Genomic DNA, 12,402 nt, shown 5'->3' with positions numbered 1-12,402 from the left:
CACACAGGCAGCAAATGTGGGGCTCAAACCCAGCACCAGGAAACTGAGTCCATCAGGCAGCAGTGCCAAGTACCCCTAAATCACAGTATATAAGTTATTGCTTCTAATTTACTTTAAGTACAGGGGGGTTTCATCTTGAGTAGCTTTGACACACATACTACTAAAAAATATGAAAGCTTTATTTATGAGAAATTGTGTCATGTCTGCTGCACAGAAATGCTAAAAAGAAGGCCTAAGATACGTATAACTGTAAAACTATATACAGTGCCTATAAAGAGTATTAATCCTGCTTGGAGGTTTTTGAATCACAGTGGATTTAAGTTGGCTTTTTTTACATTGATCAATGGAGAAAGACTTTAATATCAAAGTAAAAACAGAGCTCTGCAGAGTAGACTAAATTAATCTATGTATATAAAAGTTAGTGCATGTGTGTGTGTGTGCGTGTATGCATGTTCCAACATCACTTCCGAACGGCTGGAGTGATTTTCGTGAAACTTGGTACACATGTTTCTCATTGGGCAACTAAAAATACTGCAGGGTGAATTCAACCCTAACCCACCCCCTTCTGGGTAGGGTGGGGGGTGATCTTGCAGTCTTGTATGCATGTAATCATCCAGTTGAGACTTGGAATGACCACCAGAGGGCGAACTGGAGGTGGCTGCCAGCATTCTTTATGTTTGAGCTCCACCGCCGCCTGATGCTTTAGAAATTAAATAGAGTTCATCAACAGGATGATAACATACATAAAAGGCCGCAAGACAAACACATTAGTGAGTCTTCATTGTTTGCTAATTTATTTTTATTTTTAAAGTTGTGGTTTTTTTTATTATATTTTTCTCAAACAATTAAGAAAAAAACACTTTATTTTCCTCCCAGGCAATGCTGGGTATTTCAGCTAGTTACAAATATAGAACAAAAAGAATTAATCCCATCAAGTCTCGAGTCTCTTTGTTAGCTTTGCACATTGGGACACGGCCATTTGTCCCAGTTTTCTGCTCAAGCTCTGTCAGGCTGCATGTCAACCACGAGTGATCAGCCCTTTTCAAGTCCAGCCACAAAGTCTCACTTGCATTGAGATCAGGACTCTGACTTGGCCACTCCGGACATTAATATTGTTGTTTTGATGCCATTCCTATTTCGCTTTGCTTTATGTTTGAGGTTGTTGTCTTGGTCGGAAACAAATCTTCTCCCAAGGTGCAGACTCCATCAGGATTTATTCCAAGATTTCCTTGCAGAGAAGGATTCCCACAGATTGATGTTGTAGCACTGCCATATATGGAGTGTATTGAAATAATGTTTTACCTGTGGGTGTTTTATTGTGTCTTATCTGTCTTTTGTGTGCTTTTTGTCACTGCTGGGGGCTTCCACTCAGATTCAGGTGGAGGAGCATTTCGCAGTTCAGGATTGGGAGTTGTTAGGCAGTCATAGACGGGATCTGGAAGGCCCGACAAAAAAAACTGTTCTGGTTGACAGCCAGTGAAGGGTTGGAGCGGCAAAATTAAAACCGGAGGGAAGGAAGTGATCGAGAGGAATAGTCACTTTGCGTTACAAGGGAAATAGGACGGACGCTATCAATGCCGAGGAAAGAAAAAGGTAGAAACGTCTCGCCCCGACATTGGGATAAGGTTAGTGAGGTGGCCACCTGCACACCTTTTTTTATTTCTTAAGACTGTCCAAATGCTTTGGCTCGCCGATTTCAGAGGGTAAGATCTGTGACTTTTCTTACTTTCGAGATAGCGCCGTCATCCATCTTCACTTGATCTGTCCCAATTTGATTGCTCTCTTTCCTTCATGGACAATAACCTTTTAGACTGAATTTGTGTGGATATATATCTGTTTCTAGTGTTTTGTTTATATTTGTGTATATATATATATATGTTCCCCCCTTGAACCTGGTGACCCTTTGTTTCTTTAAGTCACATTGAGAGTTTTCTGTGTATTTTTGAATATATATGTGGGGTTTGTTGGGACTGGCCGTCCTTTTTAACTAAAAGTGGGAATTTGGTGTGTTTTAAAGGAGTGTCTATGTATATGGAATGTCATTTGCTCAAGAGACAGTTAAAGGGGACTTTACTTTGTTGGTGCTGTTGTAGTAAGTAAAAGTGTGTAATTGTTTAGTTGAAATATATTTACATATATAAATGTTTCTCTTGTGTCGTTCCATAACCGTTTCCTTCTGTTTTCTGTCTTTGCTTGATAATAAGATTTGAGAAGAGAAATGGCAGAACAGCCAGGTCCAATGTGCTAATACGAACTCAACAAGTTTATCATTAAGGTAGCATTGTCCTCTTTGCACCTACGGAAATTGTTACAGAGTGACCACCACTATACACCAAACATGGTATCTCTAGTCTGTTGTTCAGAGTTGATCTTATATGACCAAAGATTCTGACCATTGATTCTACCTAAATTCAGAGTCTTCCATGTGTCTTCTGGTAAACTCTAGCTGAGATATCATATGTATTTCCTTAACAGTGGCTTTCTCTTTGCCACTCTCCCATAAAACGGTAATGGGTGAAGCACCAGGGCAACAGTTGTCATCTGCACAGTCACTCTAGTCTCGTCGAGTGTAGCTTGTAATTCCCTCGGAGTTCTTATAGGTCTCTTAGTGGCCTCTCTTGCTGGTCGCTATCCCCTGACTTGGGCTTTTTACTGACGTTTTCATGAAGTTGCTTGGTGTGTTCTTTTGTGATCATTGTGTAGGTCTGGCCACCGTACTGACACACCACAAGTTGGATCTTCAAGGTAAGGCGCATTTATACAACAATCAAATGAAACCCCAGACTGGTGATCTCCATTGAACTAATTCTGTGACTTCTAAAGCCAGTTGGCTTCACCAGTGATGATTCAGATGTGCCATATTAAAGGGGGTGAATACTTGCGTGATCAATTATTTCAAGTTTTACATCTGTCAGTGATGGACATCATATTGCAGAGATCTGTTTTCACTTTGATATTTAAGAATGTTTTTCTGTTGACAAGTAAGAAAAAAACATTAAAACAACTGTGATCAAATAATGTACTGTATACCCAGTAACGGCACACTGCACGATAATGTGCAGTGAATACACTTGACCTTACTATTCAGAGTTACTCTTCATATTCTTTCTCTGTACGTTTAGCATTCGTTTGCTCAGAGGTTGATGTGCTTGCTGCTTCTTAAGCAGCTCTTCTCTTCTCCACCCTAGCAGCCAGCTTCTTCTCTTCTTTCGTTGGCATCTTTTCGCATTAAAACTGATTAAGTCAGCGTTTATGTTGCAATTACTTAGTGCGTTTTCTTAAATTTTTCACTTAAGTCTTCAATCAGCTTCAAGAATGATTTAAGATATTAAAAGGTAGGAGAAGTGACGGCGAAGGTAGTAGGAATGAGAACGGCGGCCATACAGCCTCTGCCGAGAGTTGATTCTACAATAAAATAAAAATAAAAAGAGGAATAACCTTGTAGGTCAATCATCACCCTGAAATTGGATAGTAGACGTCACGTAGTATAGGTGTACCAAATTTCAGGTCAATAGGTCAAATGGTTTGAGAGCTACAGGTGATTTAAAATCCTGGACAGACAAACGGACAGCCACGGTAGCGTATTAAATAAGAAGTCAATAAAATGTGAAATCTTCCAAGGCAGTGAATGCTGTTTATAGGTGCTCTCTTTATATAATATGGGTAAGGTTTCTCTCATATAGCCTGACCATGCCAGGTTAGTTTGCACTCATTTTTACAAGGTTCAAAATATCTGATAATGAACAACAGGAGTTTAAATCTTGAACGTAGAAAAAGAAGGAAAAGAACCGCCAACAAAAATATGTTTCTGGAAATTCTTGGTTCAAAAGAAGTAAAGAAACTGGAGACATGAGCTGAAAATGGATGGCTGGACAGATATATTTTATACACTTTCAAGACTATTCAGGGGCTGATGGGAGCAAGGACATTCCTTTACAACGGTTGTCAGTTTCTTCTGTTAAATTTATTTGCAAGTTTCTTTGTGATATTGGGCAGAATGAAAGGCGATAAAAGAAAAATTAAACACTAGTACAGCATGTTTCTTTGCTACTTCAGGATTTGAGTCTGAGCTGAGGTGTCTTCTGGGTGGCGTGCCTAGGAGTGAGTTCATAAGGATTTTTGTGTTCCACTTAATCCCAGATGCTGGCAGCTTTGTAAAATACCTAGAAGAGAAACAGGCAGGTGAACCCCAGCCATGATATACAAGTCTACAAGTTCTTGCTGTACAAGGTGGCTGAAGCACTTCATAGCGTCACATTCACACAGGCCTATACTTCACTTCAGTAATCGAGGGCCACTCTGGTGAACTTTTATGGTTTCCTGCCTAAACCTTAACCATCAGGCTTCCCTGCCTTTTGTCGCATTTCAAGCCTAAGCACACGGATGTGAAGTCATTCTTCATCAAGCCTCGAATGTAAAGTTTGTTAATTATAACAATGACTCTCAAGGGAAAGTGAGATTTGAGCCACACGTGCCTGCAACTCAATACACTCAAATGTGACTGGGTGATAAAGAACTGTATTATTGCCAGATTGTTGCACGATATCATCAGCTCCCAAGCAATCCTTTCAGGCAGATTAAAAACATCTGCATCTCAGAGCAATTTAGTGATTACAAAAAGAAAAAAAATTCACTAACGCTCAGAATCTTTTCATAGGCTTTATTTCTTAATGTATTCCTATCGAATTGAAGAAGCACTCGTGAGAAGGAGAAATTAAAATTATTCATGAGCCAGCCTATCTTTCCAGTAGGCCTCAAATAACCTCTCCAGTCCAGATCTCATTCTGCCAATGCTGCCCACTGCCTCACCCGTAAAGATGAATAAAATGTGCAATATGCTTTTCTGATTTGTAACAGAAAGAAAATGTACCTGGTTATGCCTGCATGGTTTAGGCAATTATTACAAGGCTGAGTTTAACAGACAACAAATAAGCGAAGTTTACATTTCGAAAAGCACATTTTTAACACAGAAGTACATTCTTGGTATGTTCATTATGTTAAATCGTAAAAAAAAAATTAAAAATAATTGAAACTGGACAAATGTTTAGCTGTATGAATGTATAATACACTTTGAAGAGGCCCCTTTTCACTCCAAGTTCTTTCGATGAATTTGGGTGGGCATTGCATTTATTTACTAAAAAGAAAACACACAAACTGGCAGTGTCCTTAGTCACTAACAATTAACAAAATAGCATCTGTTTCACCAGAGCATTAAGTTATATACTTTGAAGAGGCATCCCTTCACACCAAGTTCTTCTGCTCAATTGATACTGCAGAAAAAAAGTGATAAATACAATAAAGATGAATTAGGGTGGATATGGCATTTATATACTAAAAAGAAAACACACAAACTGGCAGTGCCCTTAGTCACTAACAATAAACTAAATGGCATATGTTTCACCAGTGTAACAGAAATTGCAAGTTCTTAGAGTAGAAAAGGACCAGGAGATGAAACATAATTCAAAACAGGCAAGATTATTAACTATAGATTAAACAGTCAAAGTCAGAACAAAGCCCTATTTCTTAGTCAAAAAGATTCAGAATAATTACTATATTACCAGTAGTGTTGAATAGCGATATTTGCCAAAGCGTGTTTCACAGCAAGTATGCTGTGTTTGTCGGAGACTTTGTTCACCAAATATTTTCCTGGCAATTCTCCATGCGGTTGGTTTATGCAAACATTTTTTTTTCCAGACGAGGTCAGCGTGATGTCACAGAGCTGTAGCAGCCATGTGCAGAATCTTCATGCATGCCTACTGTAAGGTCATTGTCGATGTGGCCATAGCTGTGTCGCAAGCACATGAGGAAAAAAAAAAGCCATTTTGGCTAGTGTGATGCATTAACCCTCAACCCGCAATCCCTCCGCCTTCCATTGACACATTTCACAGTATTGTGTGATACTTTTCCTGGTCTCTAATCGCACTAGTTCCTTCCACCTTACAGGGTTCAACGCCAAAAGCGCGATAGACATATGCGCGCCGACAAAACCGCGACGGACAAATGAGCGCCGACAAACCCGCTAACTGGTTTTCGACAAATGCACGCCGACAAAATCGCGAGAGAGGTCAAGAGAGTGGGACGCCCTTGCTGCAATTCTTCCTACATATGCAGGACGTGATCTTAAGGACTATCTGCGTGGCGTGCTGATGGCAGGCCGCGCCTCATAATATTGATTTCTAAAATAAACATTATTATACGAGTATATGCTTTAAACTAGTAATTCATATTTAATTAAACTTTCACGATTTTGGCTGCGTGCATATGTCTATCGCGCAAATGTCGGGTCACACCTTACGGCCATTTCAACCCCCAGGGCTCTTCAGTTGCTGTATGTGGGTTGTCAGTGAACTGAAAAGGTAAAAATGGGTCCCACAAAAGTCACTACAGGGCTAATTATGCATGCAAATTAGCCATGTGCCCATCAACAAACTCAAAGCACGCTGTAAATGAGGCCTTAAAAGTGCACTCAACATCCCCTGGGGCTATGAAGATTATTTTCCTTCATTATGCTGTATCATTTGCTCCATATTGATAATTCTTCATTGTGCATTTTGTTTTGTAATTAAAGCACCACTTACACTTTTCTTGATCCAATTTTGGGTTTGGGGCCCCCTATATTATCCTGTAATGAATCGGCATACCATCCCCGGTAACATAAATAGCTTTTATCATCCATTATTATTACAATAAAAAAAAGCATATATTTATATAGAAAAGGTATGGTTAGATACTTTTTTCCTCAGACATCAAAATTTCAAATTCAGGCCCCCAGGAGACTACTGTCCCTGTGCTCTTCTCCTGGTATTCAGATTTCCTCCCACTCAACAAAGTAAGACTGTCATCCTGACTGGTAAAGATAAATTACTCTAGCATGTGCCGCAATAATGCTGACATTTTGTCTGAGGTAAATTCGCTTTTTGCTATAGTAATGGACTGCAGGTCCTACATGACTTTAATACATTCCTTTGTGAATGATTGAATGATTGGCTAATTGCCATTCTCCACTGTAAGTCTATTGGCTAATTAGAGCTGAGATTGCCAAAAATGGAATTACCCCCAGTATTCATTCAGCGCTGGATTTTCTGCCTATTTTACAGTTTAATCTGAGAAAAAAAAATGTCTCCCTATTAGTCAGTTTCCAAATGAGAAATGTTAAAACATCAGAGGGAAAAATAACAAAGAACTGCAAAGCAGTGTGAGGTTTCATGTCACCATGTTAACTCACAGTGAAGATAAAGTGTGAATTGCAACATTAAGAAGAAATTCCGATGGGAATTGAGAGCTGATCCTTTGGAGAATAGAAGAGAATTGGGTTCAAGGAGAAATTATCAGAAAAGCCTGATTAAAATGTCCTAGTTTTTAAGAGCAAAAATATCTTCAGTGAAATTTAATTGAACGTGTGATACGCATACAGTAATTGTGGGGTGACAGGGCAGCTTCTAGCTTGATATTAATTTGTAGCCAGTTCTTGTGTAATCAGGATCTTAACACACAGACAGAGCTCCAATTTGCCTATTGCCCCCATTTTAGTTTTAATTTAGGTCCTCTTCCCAAGCACAAGGTAGACCTGACCACCAATTACAGGTTAATTGGACTTTGGTTTTGTATGCATTGGCTTGCAGCCTTACAGCACTACCACTGCCTCAACAGGACACCAGAAACAATGCACCTAATTTTATAAATATGGGGAGGAATATCCCTCTAATGTATAGCTGACCTGATCATCAGCGCACTAAATGGTGTGAGGCCTATCGAAGACCCATAAAACAGGCCATGGCCATCCCTAGCCTGCTCAGAAAACGTCTCACCTAAGGTAGTCTGACCTCAATACTCTACTGGCCAGCTTTGGCCTACACAGTCCTAAAAGAGTTTTTGGCTTCAAAAGTTGAAGAGGAACTTAATTTCACAAAAATATACCACACATTCACCCATTTTTTTGTCTTTCTGAAGTGTGTGTGTGTGTGTTGGTTATACCCAAAGAACCTAATTCTGTAATCAGAATTTTAATTAGAGCTTTCGTTTTGAAGTTTATGACTTTTCCACAGTTTCCTCTGATGCCATTTGTGTTTTGATGATAGCCATCACAATTTTGCGGGGTTGATGTCACCTGTTTTCTTTTTCACGATCCTCACTTTTCATTTATGGTTTTGACCCTTTCTTTGCCTTACATCTCCATTTTTTCTCTTGATCCTCACTCTTTTTGAATTGAATGCCCTTTTTTGCGCTTAATACAATAAATACACTTCTTAGGAGATAGGAGACCTCAGGCTTGAGGCAAAAGCAAAACAATATCTTTAAAAAATAAAGATACTTATTTATGCCATACTATTTAAATGCATGAAGCACTAAAATGATAAAAAGAAGGCAAAATGGTTTGCATGAAAAGGAAATCCAGAGAAAACAAGTCCCAATTCATAACCCAACAATCAGAATCTACAACAACAGAAAATCAATACTTAGTATTAATGCACTCTAAGAACTTTAATGAAGTGCTGAAGGATCTGCTCTCACATCCAGAGTATAAAGACTGGAGGGCGGTCCTTCAGCAGTGACATCAGGGTGGCCCCGCCTCTTTGGGCTTCAAGGCACACAAGAGAACAAGACAAAGCACATAGAAACACAATGCTTACAAATTAAACAGAATGGAACAATATCATCAAAAAATACCTAAGATACCCAAAAATTGTAGCCAAAGGAGGAGGGGGTGTATTTTGTTGTTGTATTTTGGTTCCGTTTAACTGTGAGACTGCCTTCTGTTGTTTAAGCCGTAATTAGTTTTGTGTCCTGGATTGGATTCGTTGTTGGGGTCTGGATTGTCTTCTGTCTACCTGTGTCCTGAGGATTGATTATGGATTCATTGGCTTCCCCGCAAGAAAAGGAGCGCTTCTGAACCATCCATCCATGTTCACCCTTACAGCGGCTACCGGTAGGACTGTTTTTCATTCCCTTGCAGCGTGCAAATCTCTGGACTCACGATCGTCATCTCTCAGTACATCCGGTTTGGTATTCCATGGACTTTGCTGTCTGGTGTTTGTGTTTATATGTTTAATGTAATATCGCATTAGGGGTACTGAGGTGGTTTTATTGGTTTCATTTATATTATTTAATTTCAATACATTCTTTAATTATTGTTATTCCGCAGTGTGCTGTATTTTTGTCTCTGTTGGGAGTGTGTGCGGGTCGAGCCAAGGCTGGGAACGTCCCTGGGATCCACTATAAAAAATAAATAAATCACCATCATCTTGACGGTGTGAATCTTAGCGGCACCTGACCACTACAAAATGATACTTTACAACAAATAAAGGAGATGCAGAAAAGATAATACATCTGAGACAGAGAGAACACCCTGGCAGAAACATGACAATGGTAAGTGCCAATTGATTTTGTTCAGGATGAAAAGGGCTGTAATATAAACTACAAAATTACCATTTTCCAATAATCTGAGAAAGCAGAATTTAGTGAGCAAATTTAAATTGGGGCATTATAGACAAATAACAGAGGAAGTTCAATAAAATACAAACGTAAGAATGAAAAAGTCAAAGTGGATTAGCAGAGGAAAGCTGTGACCCAGCAGTGCAATGGCATACAGTAAGTGAAACTATTCCGTTGGATGAGCCCTTTCCTGCTTGGTACTTGCCTTGTCACTCCATATAAAAGCTCCCCTTGGTTTCTTTATCCTTTGCAAAGTTACAGACATTTGAAAATTGAAGAAATAAAAATTATAATCTGACAGCTTATCAGTGCAAAATACCTCTTTTCTGTGACAGCCTAGCTTTTTATCGCAGGCTTGGCACAATTTTAGTAGACGCAGTTTGAAAGACATGCTGCCTTAACAGACATCCTTCTATTTATGAGACAAATGTATACATTAAGTTGTTTATGATTGAGATATACTTTTCAAGTTTCAGTTCTTCATGGCAGCGGCATAAACCATCAATATGGGATGAGATTTATTGGCTGGCGTAAATTAAATTAAAAGAAAGATGTGGTTAGAGTGATTTATTCATAGGATTAGACGACACAGGGAGAGCATTTTGGACTTTCAATGAGTTTGCCTCTCTGTTGGCAGGTATCCAAGCTGCTGCTGTCATACTTTTCTAACAAATTGGGAATGCCAGTGTCCAAAAGTATATTCTGTTCCTCACTACACCTATGTAAGTTTGCTGACTTGCTACTAGGATCCAGTTGAAGACTCATTGTCCTCACATGCAGGATCACTGCTCCCCAGATCACGTCCAGTCTCTGGCTTCTCAAAGAGTAGTCATTTTCTCAAACTAAACAAGGAGAAAACAGAAATCTTAGTGATTGGCAAAGCTGGATATAGTGAGGGTATTAGAAATAAACTTAATCCATTATGTCTAAAAGTCAAGACAGAGGTAGAGAATTTAGGGGTAATTATTGACTCTGACCTAAATTTTAAATCACATATTAATCAGATTACCAGGACAGCATTTTTTCACTTAAGAAATATAGCAAAAGTTTAGACAGATTATAACCTTGCAAAATGCTGAAAAATTAGTTTACGTTTTTGTTTTTAGTCAAGTAGATTACTATAACGCACTCCTCTCAGGACCTCCCAAAAAAGACATCAATCGATTTCAACGAGTGCAGAATGCAGCTGCTAGAATCTTAACTAGGAAAAGAAAATCTGAGCACATCTCTCCAGTTCTGATGTCACTAAATTGGTTACCTCTGCCATTTAGAATTGACTTTAAAATCCTGCTTATGGTTTACAAAGCCTTAAATAATCTCGCTCCATCTTATATTTCGGAATGTCTTTCACCTTACACTCCAAATCATAACCGTAGATCTTCAAATGAGTGTTTGCTTATAATCTCAAGAGCTAAACTTTAAAGAAGCGGTGAGGCGGCCTTCTGCTGTTATCCACCTAAAATCTGGAATAGTTTACTGATAGAAATTCGCCAGGATAATACAATGGAGCACTTTAAAAACTGCTAAAACCCCATTAATTTAACATGGCTTTCTCCTAGCTTCATTGTAGGGTAACCCTGATATTCTCCGTATGTATTGATTTATTATTTTTATCATATCTTTGCAATCCATACTAAACCCTACTTTCTCTTCTGTTCTTTTTCTGGTTTTCTGTGTTGGTGATCTGCGCCACAACCACCTGATCAAAGCACTGTGATGTCCCTACATTGATGGATTGAAGGCCAGAGGTCCACATGACCACCATGAGGTTAGATTATGATTAGATTATTAGGTTAGATTATTATTATTATTAGGTTAGGTTAGATTGTTATTAGGTTAGATTATTGTTATTATTAGGTTAGATTAGGGTTAGATTATTAGGTTTAGATCATTAATGCTAGATAGAATGCCCACTGGGGCCTTAGCAGTCTCGTGGCATCAGAACCCTTGCAGATTTTGTTTTGTTTTTTTTCTCCAGCCCCCTGGAGTTTTTGGGGGTTTTTTTTCTGTCCTCTCGGCCATTGGACCTTACTTTATTCTTTGTTATTTAGTATTGCCTAATCTTATTTTTATATTTCTATTTTTTATAAAGTTTTCTTTCTTCATCTTGTAAAGCACTTTGAGCTACATGATTTGTATGAAAATGTGCCAAATAAATAAATGTTTTTTGTTGTTGTTGTTCAATACATGCCTTCAAAAATCAGTCTGACTACTAGCAAAGCTCCCTATCTCCGCATGACCTAAATGTTCTCCATTTCCGAATCCTTGCTCCCAAGATATGGAATAAGTTTTCTTTGACCCTGGAAAACTAATCCCAGCCCACTGATGTTCAGGTATCTTTAAAACACTTACTTCCATAAAACAATGAGCCTGACTGATCTTTCTTTTCCCTTTTCCTTTCCATGTACAGCTTCCCCTGATTCATATGTTGTTATGTTACATTTTCATCAATTAGCCTTTGTACTCACTGTATTCTTGAACTATAAATACCATTTTTTATTGACTTTATACTTTGTTTGCTAACTTCCCAGTCACTCAGATCATATGTTGTGGCCGGGCGCAGGCATGACAGACTGTAAGATCAAAATTTTGGGGCACCAACCAAGTTGTCCCATTTAATATAAATGAAAAATAAATAAAAGTAACGCATGTCTTGATGTAAATTGCCCAGGCTTTAGGGCAAACAAACAGAAAAAAAAACTATTCGCATGGGTCACTTTATTGGAGCTCCATCTAGCAGTTTGTCCATCTAACAAATAAATCCTCCTTCCCAGAATCCAGTGCTTTTTTGTTACAGGGGACCAGAATGGGCAGAGTCAGATGCCCTCACTAGAGGTTTTTTGTCACTGTTCGGAGAGAAGGAGAAGACAGTGTTAGCGATGGCAACCCCTCCTGGCTTGGTGGGTTATTATATACTTCGACAGACGCCCATAAGTGGATCCACTGATGCATATGCGTGACAATGTATAT

General features: G+C 38.8%; 1 protein-coding gene across 2 annotated transcripts in view; it reads right to left on the bottom strand.

The window, feature by feature from the left end:
* Window positions 1-12,402, bottom strand: part of cpne9 (copine family member IX) — a 672,011-nt gene that overhangs the window by 537,952 nt on the left and 121,657 nt on the right. The window lies entirely within an intron of this gene.

The sequence above is a fragment of the Polypterus senegalus genome, chromosome 12 (genome assembly GCF_016835505.1).
Source record: "Polypterus senegalus isolate Bchr_013 chromosome 12, ASM1683550v1, whole genome shotgun sequence".
In the NCBI taxonomy this organism is placed as follows: Eukaryota; Metazoa; Chordata; class Cladistia; order Polypteriformes; family Polypteridae; genus Polypterus; species Polypterus senegalus.
The sequence above is the reverse complement of the archived record's forward strand: the minus strand, read 5'-3'. Positions and strand labels throughout refer to the sequence as shown.